This window comes from Ictalurus punctatus, chromosome 3 (genome assembly GCF_001660625.3).
Source record: "Ictalurus punctatus breed USDA103 chromosome 3, Coco_2.0, whole genome shotgun sequence".
Lineage (NCBI taxonomy): Eukaryota > Metazoa > Chordata > Actinopteri > Siluriformes > Ictaluridae > Ictalurus > Ictalurus punctatus.
This window is the reverse complement of record NC_030418.2, coordinates 26,803,138-26,817,564: the sequence shown is the minus strand read 5'-3', so window position 1 is coordinate 26,817,564 and position 14,427 is coordinate 26,803,138. Positions and strand designations below refer to the sequence as shown.

At 40.3% G+C, this 14,427-nt stretch overlaps 1 protein-coding gene across 6 annotated transcripts in view; it reads right to left on the bottom strand.

Moving 5' to 3' along the window:
* Positions 1–13,676, bottom strand: part of LOC108263511 (sorbin and SH3 domain-containing protein 1) — a 57,912-nt gene extending 44,236 nt beyond the window's left edge. For 4 of the 6 annotated variants that reach the window (XM_053679828.1, XM_053679829.1, XM_053679827.1 and 1 more), the window contains exons 1-2: positions 13,559–13,643; positions 1,205–1,247 (exon numbers count right to left, since the gene is read on the bottom strand). The gene's annotated coding sequence lies outside the window, so the exon portion shown is untranslated. Of the gene's footprint in view, positions 1–1,204; positions 1,248–2,374; positions 2,469–13,558 lie in introns of those variants that run through there. The other 2 variants (XM_017464386.3, XM_017464387.3) reach the window with 2 other exon arrangements.
* Between the last annotated feature and the right edge of the window lie 751 nt (positions 13,677–14,427).

The window sequence follows — 14,427 nt, the reverse complement described above, 5'->3', positions numbered from 1 at the left end:
TGTGTGTTTTCTCACTCACAAGAAATCAACCGTCAGCCGGAAAATATGGGTGTAACACAATGCTGCTGTTCCAACACAATGTGTATATGTGTATATAAATAACTATTTAGGGAGAACTGGAAGATGTGGCTGGGATGGTACTGTTTGTCAGACACATAATAATTATGAAGCATTTTATAGAGCTTTTTTTTTTTTTACTTTATTAATACCTCATAAATACTTGTTTCTTTAATATTGTATGTGCATTATCAATACAGGAGAAACTCATTTGTCAATAATACCAAACCACTGACAGGTTCTTCAGTTTCTATAGTGGAACATTTTTACATTTTCAGATGCAATCTGTTAATTCTGCATCTGTAAATATAAAGCAAGAAGATGTTTTTTTTTCTTGATACTAAAGTTAACCTAGACCCCAGTCTCACAAGTCAGGACTCAGTAGATTCTATCTAGCATTCACTAGATTGTCTAAAATGACACCTACCTTTAAAAAGAGGCCATCTGACTGACGTAATGATCACCTGACCACTGACTGCTTCAAAACACTTAGATGGAATGTGAACTTTGAGCACAGTGACTATATCCTGCTCTGAAACTCTCATTGGGTTACAGTGTTCAAATGTTTATTTTCTCACTGAAAACCAGTGCAAGTAAATGCACACATATAATAACAGAGATTCAATCAGTTCGCGACTTGAAAATTCTGTAGGTTGTGGCCAGAAAAGTGTACAAAAGATGATCAGTATCCCATGGACAGAGCATCTGAGGCTGAGACTAACCTAGGCCCTAACCCAAAGTTGCGCCTTTATACTCCGCTATATGCCATAGTATCATCACAATTTGTGAAACTGAGGGATCACGATAGCTTAGTGATTAAGGTTCTGCACTTTTCATCAGACTGGTAAAAGCTTACATGCCACTGGTATGACTCCACAACTTTTCCAGGGAAGCTGTAATAGCAATACCTGTCCTCGGTTTCCTTTCAAAGTTTGGGAAAAACAATTTTTCCATTGGGGTTACTAGTGAAAATTTACCACAATATCATTGTCAATACTAAGCAAGCATCAATCTACAAAAGAACTATTCAAGAGACCAGTGGGCATTTCTAGTTTATATGTTTTTACCCAGAACTTAACCAACACCAGCAAGCCTTTTACATACTATCTAAAATCACAATGATATGTAGGGATGCATACAGACTTACCAGGGGCTGCATCAAATCTCACTGTGCCCCCTGCTGGAGAGCCCTGTGAAGGGAGAGTAGAGATCACAACATGGGGGTTAAAAAACGAAAACAAAAAAAGAAGAGATTACAGTCTACATGAGTGTTCCTATTGTCCCATAATATGATTAAGGACCAATGCTTAACTAGAACTCATATTTTTTTCTGGGTGCATTAATAACATATACAGCAATATTAGAAGCAGTGTTTCACATATTTACCATCATCTAACAGATACAGCAACTAGCCATATGTCAAATGTTTCACATCCAGCTAAAAAAATATAATGTCACAGCGTCATATGAACACATTTGGCATGAATATCTTGATGAAACATCCATCCAGCTAACACCTATGGTTGGGTTTCAAACTTAAATAAGATACACACTACATTCAAACTACCCCGGACAACCCTAAAGAAGCAGCTTGGAATATTCCCCCCAAAAAAATATGGGAAAAAACTGGGAAGAACATTACTGAATGACAGACACCTTAATCTTGTTGTGAATGTGTAAGAATTTCCTCTTTGTTTGGATCAACACACTATTTTCCTATTTGTAATAAAATCGTTAATGAGACTTAATGACACTCACAAAAAGGACCATGGAAGCACATGTGTAATACAGCCATACTGAGAAAATGTGTTTTCTGATTCTAACAGATTAGCTATACTCTTAATAAAGCCACAACACTGAGAAAAACACCATTACCTAAACTAATTCAGTCTAGTGGAGTTTTCCATTTAAGGAGCGTTGACTAGAACCTTGCTAATATAACAAGGTCCCACAAACACTTCAGATACTACGCAGTAATAATAAGTATTAACATTCAGTTCCGTCAGAGAAGACCCTGGTCAGCATACAGTACATTCTCTGATTTTCTCTATAAATGGACATCATCCTCAAACACTTTCAGTGTTTCAGTTAACCCCTCAATGGTCCAGCTTATATTTCAGTTATTCATCTTACCCATTATTACAGTTAAATGAATTGGAATGGTTACAAGAGTGAGATAATTACGTCTGTATTCGCTGAGAGGTGCGGTTGGTTTAAGGGGTTAAAGCACAAAAACAAAGTGTTAGTGCTCATGTGTGAGTATGTGTTAAGAGTTTGTGCTCCACATGCTGTATCACCACCTGACTAATTCGCTTACCTGTCTGCTGAGTGTGTTTCCTTTAGCACAACATGTGAAACATACAGTGAAACACAGCAGAGACTCTGAGTTTAAATGGGTCTCTAGTTTGAGCGCTCAGATGTCTGAGCTGATATCTGTGCCCACTTCTCTTCAAAGACTTCAACCTTGGTTAAGCAGCTTTTGTTTCAACACCATGCCTGGCAAGACAGACCTGTCACCATTAACCAACTGAGAATGTAGCACCTACTTGACATGCATCAACCAAATTAAAACAACTGCTTTCCATCAAACTCCTCACCCCGCCCAACATACCAGGCATCTGTGTGAGGGTACTGACCCTACTGAGATAATAATAAGAAAATAAATATCTCATACTTACTCAGTATTCAAACATGCATCATGCATCATTTCTTAAGGGCCATTTGGAGACTAGAAATAGGGCCCAATGAATGGAGGGAGGGGGTCCATAGTTTTTTCTAGGTCAACACCAGCTTGAGAACAATTTGCTGAGATATCATGGGCACTCAGGGAGAATTCGTCATATTTGCCACATGCTAGTTAAGGGCGGTTAGTCTGATTTCAGTTCCCATAAAGGCTGCCACATTCCCATAAAGGCTGGCATAAGTATAAAACACAAGTCTTACAGGCATGTCACAAATCCAGTGATGCCATAAGATAAGTAAGGCATTTACAGATAACAAGTGATGATTTTGAAAAGGAAAATAAATCAGGTCATTAAATTGCAGAGTTCAGGCTTTAATCTCATCTCAGTGGTTGAAAATCACATTGAAGGCTGCTGCAGATCGACTGTAAACAGCAGCTCAGCTGACATTAGGGCATTCAGTCAGCTAACATGAGCCTTTCGGAAGCTATACAAACCTAATGAAATTCACTTTCACATGACCATCTGAAGTAAGCTTTTCATAAATAGCATTTATATCTATGATCACAAACACATAAAACACATTACGTGTTAATCCAGAACTTTCTACAACACAGCTGTAGCACATCTTATACACCTTTGGCTGCTTTCTCTTCCACTCTACACATCTGTAAAAAAAAAAAAAACGAACAGGCTGAAATTTACTATATCACTCTGGAGTCTCTCAGTATGAGATCATTGTAAAACTGCAGCATGAGTACACAAAAGAGCTGAACAAGGAGTCCGGTGTGCTCAGTAAAAGAGTTAAAAACGAGTTACGTAACAGAGTTTGACTTCTGGCTTTTCCAACAAATGGCAGAGGGGGGCAGAGATAGAATAGGGATGGTGAGGATCACGGCAATCAGCTCCAAACATGGCTGTAAAAGAGAGCCAGAGAGCAACAGCCGGCCCTCTTTAATTGAGAAGACCCACTCAGTATGGTAAACAGATTCAACAGACACGTTGGCCTTAAGCCTAGACTGACAACACTCGCCCCACTTCGGTCCTTCCATTCTCTCGGAGCTGCACGTTTAAACAATGTGGCGTAAATGGAAATGTATGCGACTCGTCTTTTACTCAGCAGGACTGGATCCAGGGATGTCTTATTTTAGACCACTGTAATCACTGTGAGTGCAAGGAATGATACCAAACAGCTTAGATGTTTCATACAGAACCTGCTTCATTGGTGAATCTGTTTACTACTCTAGATCCTGTAAAATCAAAGACATCCTATGATTTACAACTCATGACATGTTCACCAGTTCAAAGAGGCCTCCATTAAAGCAGCCTTTTTGCATCATTAGTCACATGTCTGACCACTGCTGAACTTTCAGTGACCAAAGCAAACCATTAAGATTACTACTGAGCTGAGGAGTCAGAGCAACCAACAAGCAATAATAACAGCACATGGAGTAACAGGAGCACAAGAGAACAGAGAACAGAAGACTGGCTCATGTAAGGGTCTTCAGTGCCATTTTATGTCAGAAACATCTAGTTCATTGTGTATGGATGGTCTGGAAAGTGAACAGCATTATAAAAATGAGTCAAAGGTTCCTGGCATGGATCTGATCAGCTCAGGCAGGCGCTGCTGAGGACAACAAGTGCTCTCAGTCTCAGATGAGAGAGGATGTCGAGCATGCGTAGCTCTCTCAGAATTTCTGGCCTGATAAACAGCCTTGTGTGGTCTGTTATGTGGTCATCCCAGAAAGCCAGACTGAGCCATAATCACACCAAGCATAGCCCATAGTAAAGCTCTGAACTGTATTTCTAATTTTCATTAGTGAGTCATTGTGTGTCTGACTTTCCATCTACATTTCACTTGAGACCGCACTGACGGCAATCCTTAATACAGTAATGTAAACATATTGGAGGTGAGTGTAAAAGATATGGCATTTATGGGTTACATAATTGCGAGGCTGCTGGTTGTACGCCATACAGAACTAGTAACGTTTTAAATCATGTTCTTGCCATCCCTGTTTTATCTCTTACTCATGGCTTAAAAACATAAAGTCTTAAAACAAAAGTGAAAAAATCATATCCTCTGTCTGTAAATTGTATATCACAGAAGGTGTAGTATGTCTGAATACAAATACAGAAATGTGTGCAGTGTGCCTGGGGTCTTTGAATAAATAAATGGCCCTTTTTCAGGAGACTGTATTTTAAATATAATTTTGTAAAATCCAAATAAGCTTTACAAATCTTTATTGGAAAGGGTTTAAAGGATGTTATTGCACATGCACCTGTGGAACACCAACAGTTTACAATTTACGGAAGGCAATTAAGGTCACAGTTACAAAAATTTAGGACACTAAAGAGACATTTCTACTGACTCTGAAAAACAACAGAAGAAAGATACCTAGAAAGATACCTTTGTACCTTAGTCTGTCCAAGCATGAGAGTCCTCTGAGGCCATGTTTATAATTAGATATCCTGCTGAAACATGTGACCTATGCCCCTACATCATCATTTATTCACAACCCCTTTTTTGCATCTCACCTTTATCAAAAGACCAACTTTTCCTCTTCAGCCAAGCATAAAAAAAACTTTTTTGCGTGATATTTAAGCATATTTGACAATTTCTGGATTCTACTCAGGTTTTTTTAATAGCATTTTCATTTCCTGACATGATATCTTAAGTCACATTCTTGTAAATGTTCATAATCTTTGCTGCTAAACCTAAGCTAACCTGACAGAACTTCTCAGGGGATGCGTTTAGAGGATACAAATAAAAGACACCCACTGTTTTGCAGTCTGCCTTCTCAAAAAAAAAAAAAGTAGTCAGGCATAGTGTGTACTATTCTACAGCACTGAAACAGTGTCAATAAAATATATCAAACTACTCCAACAGTCAGACAGGTGAGAGACTCACTGTGAATCTCACCATGCTTTATCTACCACTTAAAGCCAACCTTCCATCCATCCAGGGACACCCAGGAAGCATCCATCCATGAAGCATAGCCAAGGGGTCTGTGATGCATACTTTTTAATTTTGTTAAAGTGTTAGAAATCACAATCCAACAATATGAAAGTTATTTTATTTTTTATTGAGTTTTTATAGTCATTAGTCTCTGCTTTACTGGTCACTTGAAATGAATGTGTTTTATCCAAACCTCAATAGCTCAAACACAAGGAGGCTTATAAATAATGTCAACTTGGAACTAATGTGCTCTGTCTGTGGAAAGTTCAGGAATAAAAAGCTCTATAGCTTGGGTAAATAGGCTGAAAATTATTGTAAACATGTAAATACTGAGGCTAAAATTTGAATATCTGAAAAGGACTATGTTTATCAAATAAACCTGTACTAACTACCTACAGTATTTCTTAAAATAATGCAGCAACTGGCAATGCTTTATACTCTGACCATTCTTCCATTTTCTATACCGCTTATCCTACTGGGTCACGGGGAACCTGGAGCCTAGGACACAAGGCAGGTACACCCTGGTGCCAATCCATCGCAGGGCACAATCACATTCACACACCCATTCATACACTTCAGACACTTTGGACATGCCAATCAGCCTACCATGCATGCCTTTGGACTGGGGGAGGAAACCGGAGTACCCGGAGGAAACCCCCGCAGCACGGGGAGAACATGCAAACTCCGCACACACAGGGCAGCGACAGGAATCGAACCCCCAACCCTAGAGGTGTGAGGCGAACGTACTAACCACTAAGCCTCCGTGCGTCCACTCTGACCAATCTTTAAACAATTAACAAATTAATATGCTCAAAAGTATTTAGTAAAAATAAAAACATTTGATAAAGTTTATGGATACTTTAAAATAAAAACTTGCCACATAGTGTACTCCTATCTCTTTGGTACAGTAACACCACCTGTATTGTTGGCTTATACATAATTGATGATTCCTGTTCTGTTGAAAAACTGTATACTTTTACAATGCTATATATAATTTATGCAATTCTATCCTCTGGATCTTGTGCTATGTGCCCTGAAGGGGTATTCACACGGAGCATGTCACAGTCTATAAATATTTTTGCACTCAGACTGATGACTGCTGCACTGTGGTGATAATTGTTTACACAAATGTGTAGCCTCTGCGCTAGAAATATTAGCTGCCTTGTAAATGAGACTAATTGACCTTAGCTGGGCTCAAATTAAGGGGAAAAAGCTCTTTTAGCTTACTCCATTACTCGTCCCTTGACAAAATTCTTCTTGATTATAATCAGATCATACTGATACCATTCATTTAGTCATTTAGTCATGAAGTTAAATTGCTATATCAATGCTAACGTACTCGTGGGGAAAATGTCCCTACTTATTCATGGAACGCAGACTGTGACAACTGTTTCAGAGCCGTCGGTTATGCGACTGAAGCCTGATAATTTGCCCGGGGGATGCGGACTGTTCCGCCACACCTAAAAACAGCTCACTGATAATCCAACCATTTCAAGTGTTTCCATAACGAAGGCCTGCATAACACCATGACGGAAGACTCCAGAGCTCACTGTTGAGTAATGCTGGGCGCTTTTAAAAAACGATAACACACAAATGTGTCAGATAGGTGCACACATACATGTGAGCCAGCAGGGCCATCATAGGGCTATTATAAACCTGCTTACTGCAACTCAATCATTCATAATGTGTTGTATGAGAAGATACATCTATAGTCTTGTGATCACAGAGCTTCACATACACACATTCATGCTTAAGCTTGTACATTGTCTAAGTGATTTGCATCTTTAAGGAGAGGTCTCCCCAGCCAAACCATTCTCGCCCTCTTTATGCCAGCTGCTCAACAAGCTGCTATGCAAGCAAGAAGTGAAAAGAGAAATCTGTCAGCGCAATATAAATGGAACCGCAAATTGTTTGTTCATTGCCTTGTTTATCTTAATTTATTAGCATAACACTGTGTGCACATAAGCCTTGAAAACCTTCACACACACACACACACACACACACACACACTTTGAGCACCATTATCACACATGTTGCAGCCAATAGGGTGAATGAAGGTGAGAGAGAAGACGGACGATGGAGGGTTGCTAGGCAGTTGGGTTGACACAACATGGACAGAGCGAGTCAGGTGTTCATGGTTGAAACATCTGGCAGAAGAGTCCTCAATCATTTCCATGCTGGTGTGTGTTTATCGTGAAATATACATGCCATTATCAGACCCTTCTCATTTCTATACATTGGCTACAACATCAATGGGCCTCATTTATCAAACTGGATAGGAACAGATTTACTTGTAAATAATTCACAAGAGCTGAAATATGGTATTCATGAAAATCCAGTCAGTTTCAGAAAAACATTTGTGTCCTACAAGAGCGCCTGAAATTTGTCTTCAAGTCATATCATTTGCATTATTTATCGGAATCTTATATACGAGTTCTACTGTCAAGTTTAAATAGCTCATATATTTCAATTATACATGATTTTTTTTTTAAATTGTGAAACAAAATTACATTTCATATTAATGATTTGAAAGAAAGCAATTGAAAACAAATCCATAAATGATTTGTTTGAACAAATCCAGAGTTATTGTGTGTCTGTGGTGTTACAATGATCTGTGATATTTGCTTTTATGGAGTTTTGTAGGCATCACTAACGGTAAATCAACAGTGCTGTGAACATGCTTGGGAATTTACAGGTGATTGGCAGTCATCAACATATACCGATCAGCCATAACATTACAACCCTCTGCCTAATATTGTGTAGGCCCCCCTTGAGCCGCCAAATCAGCTCTGACCCGTCGAGGCATGGACTCCATAAGACCTCTGAAGATGTGCTGTGGTATCTGGCACCACGACATTAGCAGCAGATCCTTTAAGTCCTGTAAATTGCGAGGTGAGGTCTCCATGGATCTGACTTGTTTGTACAGAACATCCCACAGATGCTCGATCGGATTGAGATCTGGGAAATTTGGAGGGCAAGTTATTCATCAGACTAGGGATGCTGCGATCCAGATAGTCAAACATTGAACTCTTTGTCATGTCCCTCAAACCATTCCTGAACAATTTTTGGAGTGTGGCAGGACGATGCAATAGCCTGACAATGTTTAGGTAGGTGGTACATGTCAATGTAACATCCATATGAATGCCAGGACCTAAGCTTTCTTCGCAGAACATCACCCAGAGCATCACACTTCCTGCGCCGGTTTGCCTTCTTCCCATAATGCATCCTGGTACCATCTCTTCCCCAGGTAAGCGAGGCACACACGCCCGGGCATCCACATGATGGAAAAGAAAACGTGATTCATCAGACCAGGCCACCTTCGTCCATTGCTCCATGGTTCAGTTCTGATGCTAACATGCCCATTGTAGGTGCTTTCGGGGTCAGACAGGGGTCAGCATGGGCACTCTGAATGGTCTGTGGCTGTGCAGCTCCATACGCAGCAAGCTGCAATGCCCTGTGTGTTCTCACACGTTTCTATCATAGCCTTCATTAACTTTTTCAACAATTTGTGCTACAGTAACTCTTCTGTTCTATCTACTCTACTCTCGATCGGACTTCCTTCCCTACGCACATCAATGAGCCTTGGGCGCCCATCACCCTGTCGCTGGTTCACCGGTTGTCCTTCCCACCGGTTGCACAAAAATATCAAATCATCTGAGAGCGTGACAAATTTAATACACTGCCAGTGCCTCATTATTTAAAAAAAGCTCTCATCATCTCTAGTTTTGCCCAGACATACAGACTAATCTATAACACACTTCAACAGCATTACCAAAGGACTGAAATTTGTTGAAGATTTGGTGAAGACAAATCATCGTGCCCGTGTTTCCTGAGACTTCCGCCTGCTTGCTCACTGCACTGCACACAAGTAATATGACTCTACACAACAGTTATAAAAAATTTATCAGCCAACGCAAATTATTCATCAGACTAGGGACGCTGTGATCCAGATAGTCAAGCATTGGAATTTCACCCAAATGTTAGAATTTAGTTGATTTTAGCTCTTTTATGAGGTCTATAGACACATACACTATTCTAGTAACATCTTTCTTTGGATCTTGGATAAAACTTCTGAATGTTTTATAGTCTAAAGAAAGGTACTCTCCTCTGTGAAAAAATTGTACACAAGTGGCAACAGCCTAAGAAAAGAGTTTTCTGATTAGCATAAAGGTGATTATTGGAATAAACCTTTACAATAACACAAAACCATTCAATCACAGGAGGCATTAACATTTCAGCACTACTATTTCACAATCACCAGCCATTTTATTTGGAACACCTGTGTACTTGCTCATTTATATATTTGTCAGATCAATGCTAATAAAATTATCTAAATAAAGGACTCTGTGGCTAAAGTGGCCACAGGCTCAACAAAAGTGGACAAATCAAGATCGGAAAAACATCGCATTGGTCTTTTTCCAGTTTCGGTGAGTCTTTGTCCACTGTAACCTCAGATTCCTGTTCTTCTCTGACAGGAGTGAAACCTGACTTGGTCTTCTGCTGTTGTAGCCCATCCACCTCAAGGTTTGATGTGTTGTGCAATTAAAGCAATTTAAAGTAACCCAACCATGTTTTTTGGGAAATGGAGAACATGCCAAACTCACAAAATGGAGACAAGCCAACTCCACACAGACAGTAAGCTGAGCTCAGGATTGATCCACCGACCCTGGAGCTCCGAGATGCCAACACTACCCACTTTGACACCGTGCCGCCCCCACTATAGGTCAGTGTTAAACATTTTTAATTCGCCTTAAAGTTAGAACATCACCTGAGTATTTAGCAAAAAAAGTGTATATATTAATATCACTGAATTACAGATTTCCTTGAAAAATACTGTACCACAAACTAAACGCAAATACAAAGTTACACCACCGTATAACAGTATATAAATGAATTTTCAGGATATTGCGTCTTTAAAAAGCTAGACACATTTCATGATTTGCTAAAAAAAAAAAAATCTCTAACCTATTTACAATGACATAATGGCTTAGGTTCATTATTTTCATTTTCGGCATCATATTTGTTGCATTTTCCAGTATATTCTTTGAGTTATTTACTTTCCAGAATAGTCATCCTGAAGGTCAGTATAATCATTTCCATGGCCATTATTTGCTTGATGCCTCTTTTACTGCTGAACAGGAAAGATCCTGCATCTCTCCTTTCTTTGACTGACTGGACCACCTCTGGGATTTTCAGTTCATTTGTATTATGTCCAAAATGAAACACATTTCATTTAAAGTAATCGAACATTCTTCCTGAAATATTTCCTCAAAATATCCTACAGCAACGACACCAAAAAAAAACATTTTAAGACGTGACCTTACAAGGCATAGTGGTTGAAACACTGCTCAGTTTACATGTTTAATATGCAGAAGCAAAGCCTTCAAAGGCAATCAGGCTGAAGTGGTGCTCAACTTCAGAGCAGGGAGATTGACTTTCACCTCTGACCTCGCTTTCTTTTGTACCTTTTGCTTCACAGAATCTTTCATAAATTGCGTTTGCTGATGAGCCACAGGTTTGATGCGCCTATTTACTTGGGCTGCGTGATATAAACAAACCACGACACTGCAATTACACTACTACATATTTTGATTGTACTACATCTTATAATATTGAAATCTGTTGGATCACAAGAATGAAGTGATTTGTCATAACCGCCACAAAACACTTAACTAGAACAGTCTCATCAACTGCCTTCCAAAAATATTTTATACTTTCATCTCCATCAAGAAATCAGATTCTGTGCAAATCGGAAACACCACCAACCCTCCTTCCACATCGTCTTACATGGCCTGCATTTACATATTATAGCAGTATAGGCTCTAGTATTTTATGATGTAATAACATTCAAACATAATTGTTAGTTCATGTTTCAAAACAATACAATGAACCTCTATAGCAATATTTAACTTCAATTGAATTCCCTGGAAATAAATAAATAAATAAAATTTAATTCCTTTCCCTATGGCAGCCCGGGGGTATGGTGGCTTAGTAGTTAGCACATTTGCCTAGCACCTCTGGGCCTGGGGGTTCAAATCTCACTTCTGCCCTGTGTGCGTGGAGTTTGAATGTTCTCCCAGTGCTTTGGGGGGTTTCCTCCGGGTACTCCGGTTTTCTACCCGTCCAAAGACATTTATTGTAGCCTGATTGACACTTCCAAATGGTCCGTAGTGTGTGAGTGTGTGATTGTGCCTTGCAATAGGTTGGCATCCCGTCCAGGGTGTACCCCGCTTTGTGCCCTGAGTTTCCTGGGACAGACTCCAGGCTCTCCGCGACCCTGTGTAGGATAAGTGGTATGGAAAATGGATGGATGGTATCCCTGATCATAAGGTCCTAAGATTTATCAGAACACAATAAAATATTTAGTGATGGTTTAGATGGCAGCTTGATGGTGCCACGCAATGGTTCACAGCTCCAGGGCCCCCAGTTCAATCTTAAATTCAGGTTATTGTGTGTGTGTGTGTGTGTGTGTGTGTGTGTGTGTGTGTGTGTGTGTGTGTGTGTGTGTGTCAGTTTAACATGTTCTCCGCATGTATACATAGGTCCTCCGACATCCCAAAAACATGCCAGTAGGTGGACTGGCTACGCTACACTATCTCAAGATGTGAATATGTGTATGTGTGTGTGTGTGTGTGTGTGTGTGTGTGTGTGTGTGTGTGTGTGTGTGCATAGTCATGAACTGGCATCTCATCCAGGATATATTCCTGCCTGACACCCAGTGTTTTGGGGAAAGGTTCTGGATCCACTGCAACCTTGGCCAGGACAAAGTGTTTACTGAAATAAATAAATAAATGAATGAATGCATGAATGAATAAATTGGGTCTTGATATCTACTAGGTACTGGGCAGTGTGATCCCAGAAGTACAAGAGTAATCCATTCAACGCATTATTTATTTAAAAGAGTGACTGATGAGGCCACATTGATTAAGGAAAGCACGTGTGAACGCTACCATGGCCGAGTTCATTCATATTTTAGTTTAGTCTAACTTTCTTTCACTTCACGCCTTGCTTGAGGAGTCTTTAAAAATGTTAGTCCTAATGGACACAGCAAATCGAGTTGGCCATATAAGCGCATGCTGGAGGCTCTCCTAAACCCATGCCGCATTATCTGCATGCCATTAGTGCAGCTCAGATGCTAGAAAGAAAAAAAAACATTTAATATCCATAGATTTAATGTCTGGATCAACATCAAGTGTAGACCTTTTGCACAAGTTTACCCTTCTTTTTCTTTTTTTTTTTGCGCTAATCCAGAATGCGCACTGGCCCACATAGGCTACAGTAAGCAAATGCTTGAAAGGATCAGGTGAAACTAAGCTTATAATAAACAACAACAAAAAAAACTTCTCTGGACAGGTCTCCGGCTGCTCTGTTCCTTATTATACTCCACGAGATGCTGCGTTTGGCCATTTTTAACGCCTTTCTCATTCTGCAGAATACTAATGACAAATCCTCCTGACGCCGGCAATTCACACACACACGCGCGCGCGCTCGTGCACACCCACGCACGGCCCTGAGGATAGTGTCACGCTCGAGGTTGCACCGCATTTAATTCCACATGGCACTACGATTGGAAGTGTCGAGCGTGTTAGGTTGTTTACAACGCTGTGTGCGCTAAAGCACTAAAGTAACTCACTTCACTTTGCCAGCGCCGCAAATGTGACCGCAGCGGACAGAGCAGCCTGGAGGGCTCTTAATGTCTCCTCACTGCACTATACAGTGCACCTCATTACCTACAGAAACCACTGCTTCATATCCTATATAGTCTACTTGTATAGGCAGTAAGGAAGCATTTGGGACCCGATCGGGGCAAACGTTTATCCTTTCCTATAGCGTTGAGCGTCGCATAAATGCAGCGCGCGCTTACCTTCACGCGGAAGCAGTCCAGGTTTCCGTGGTGACGACGCAGTTTCCAGTGAGCTCTCGCGCTCAGCGGCAGCAGCTTTGGCCTGGGCTTATTAGCATAAAACTCTTTGGTCTCTCTCTCTCTCTCTCTCTCTATGTCCACAGCTGGGGTGGGCGGGGCTGCAGGGGGCGGAGACTAGCGCAAAATCGGGCACGTGGATGCAACCGCAGCAAGATAAAATAAATGTAATGTCTAGTGCTGAACAAACACTGAAAGAGTTAGAGCTTATTGACAGCAGTATTATTTTAGTGCACAAGTTCTCAACCCTGATCTTGGACTAGCCTCTGCTCTGTGTTTTCCTTTCTCTAACACACCCACTTCAACTCAGGAAGGGATGTTAATTAGCTAATTGATTGAATCAGGTATATTAGGAGAAGGAAAACTGAATGCACTAAGATGTGCAGGACCAGGTTTGGGAACCTGTGATTTAGAGTAAGGATGGCGTGATTAAAAATGATATCATGTAGATCTCCCCAGTGTTTGTTATACAGTGTATAAGCGGCACGGTTTCACAGTGGGTTCATTGCAGTGGAAAGTATCATTCAAACTGCCCCAACAAACTTTTCTAATGGACAGTCAGACTGTTTTCAAAATAAATGATTCTTTTTCCACAATTACAGTTTTAATATTACTAGTGTCTTTACGTGTTGTGGGTGAAACCTTGGTTGTTTTGTGACGTGAGAGACAGGGCGCTTAATTAAATTTATGCAGAGTTCTGCAGACAGAGGATGTGCAGAGCTTTCAAAATTTTGTTCGATTTTCCCTTAAGCAGTTTCAGCAACTCAGAGAAAGACATGTTAAGGTAGACTATGTGGTAAGCGAAGACCATT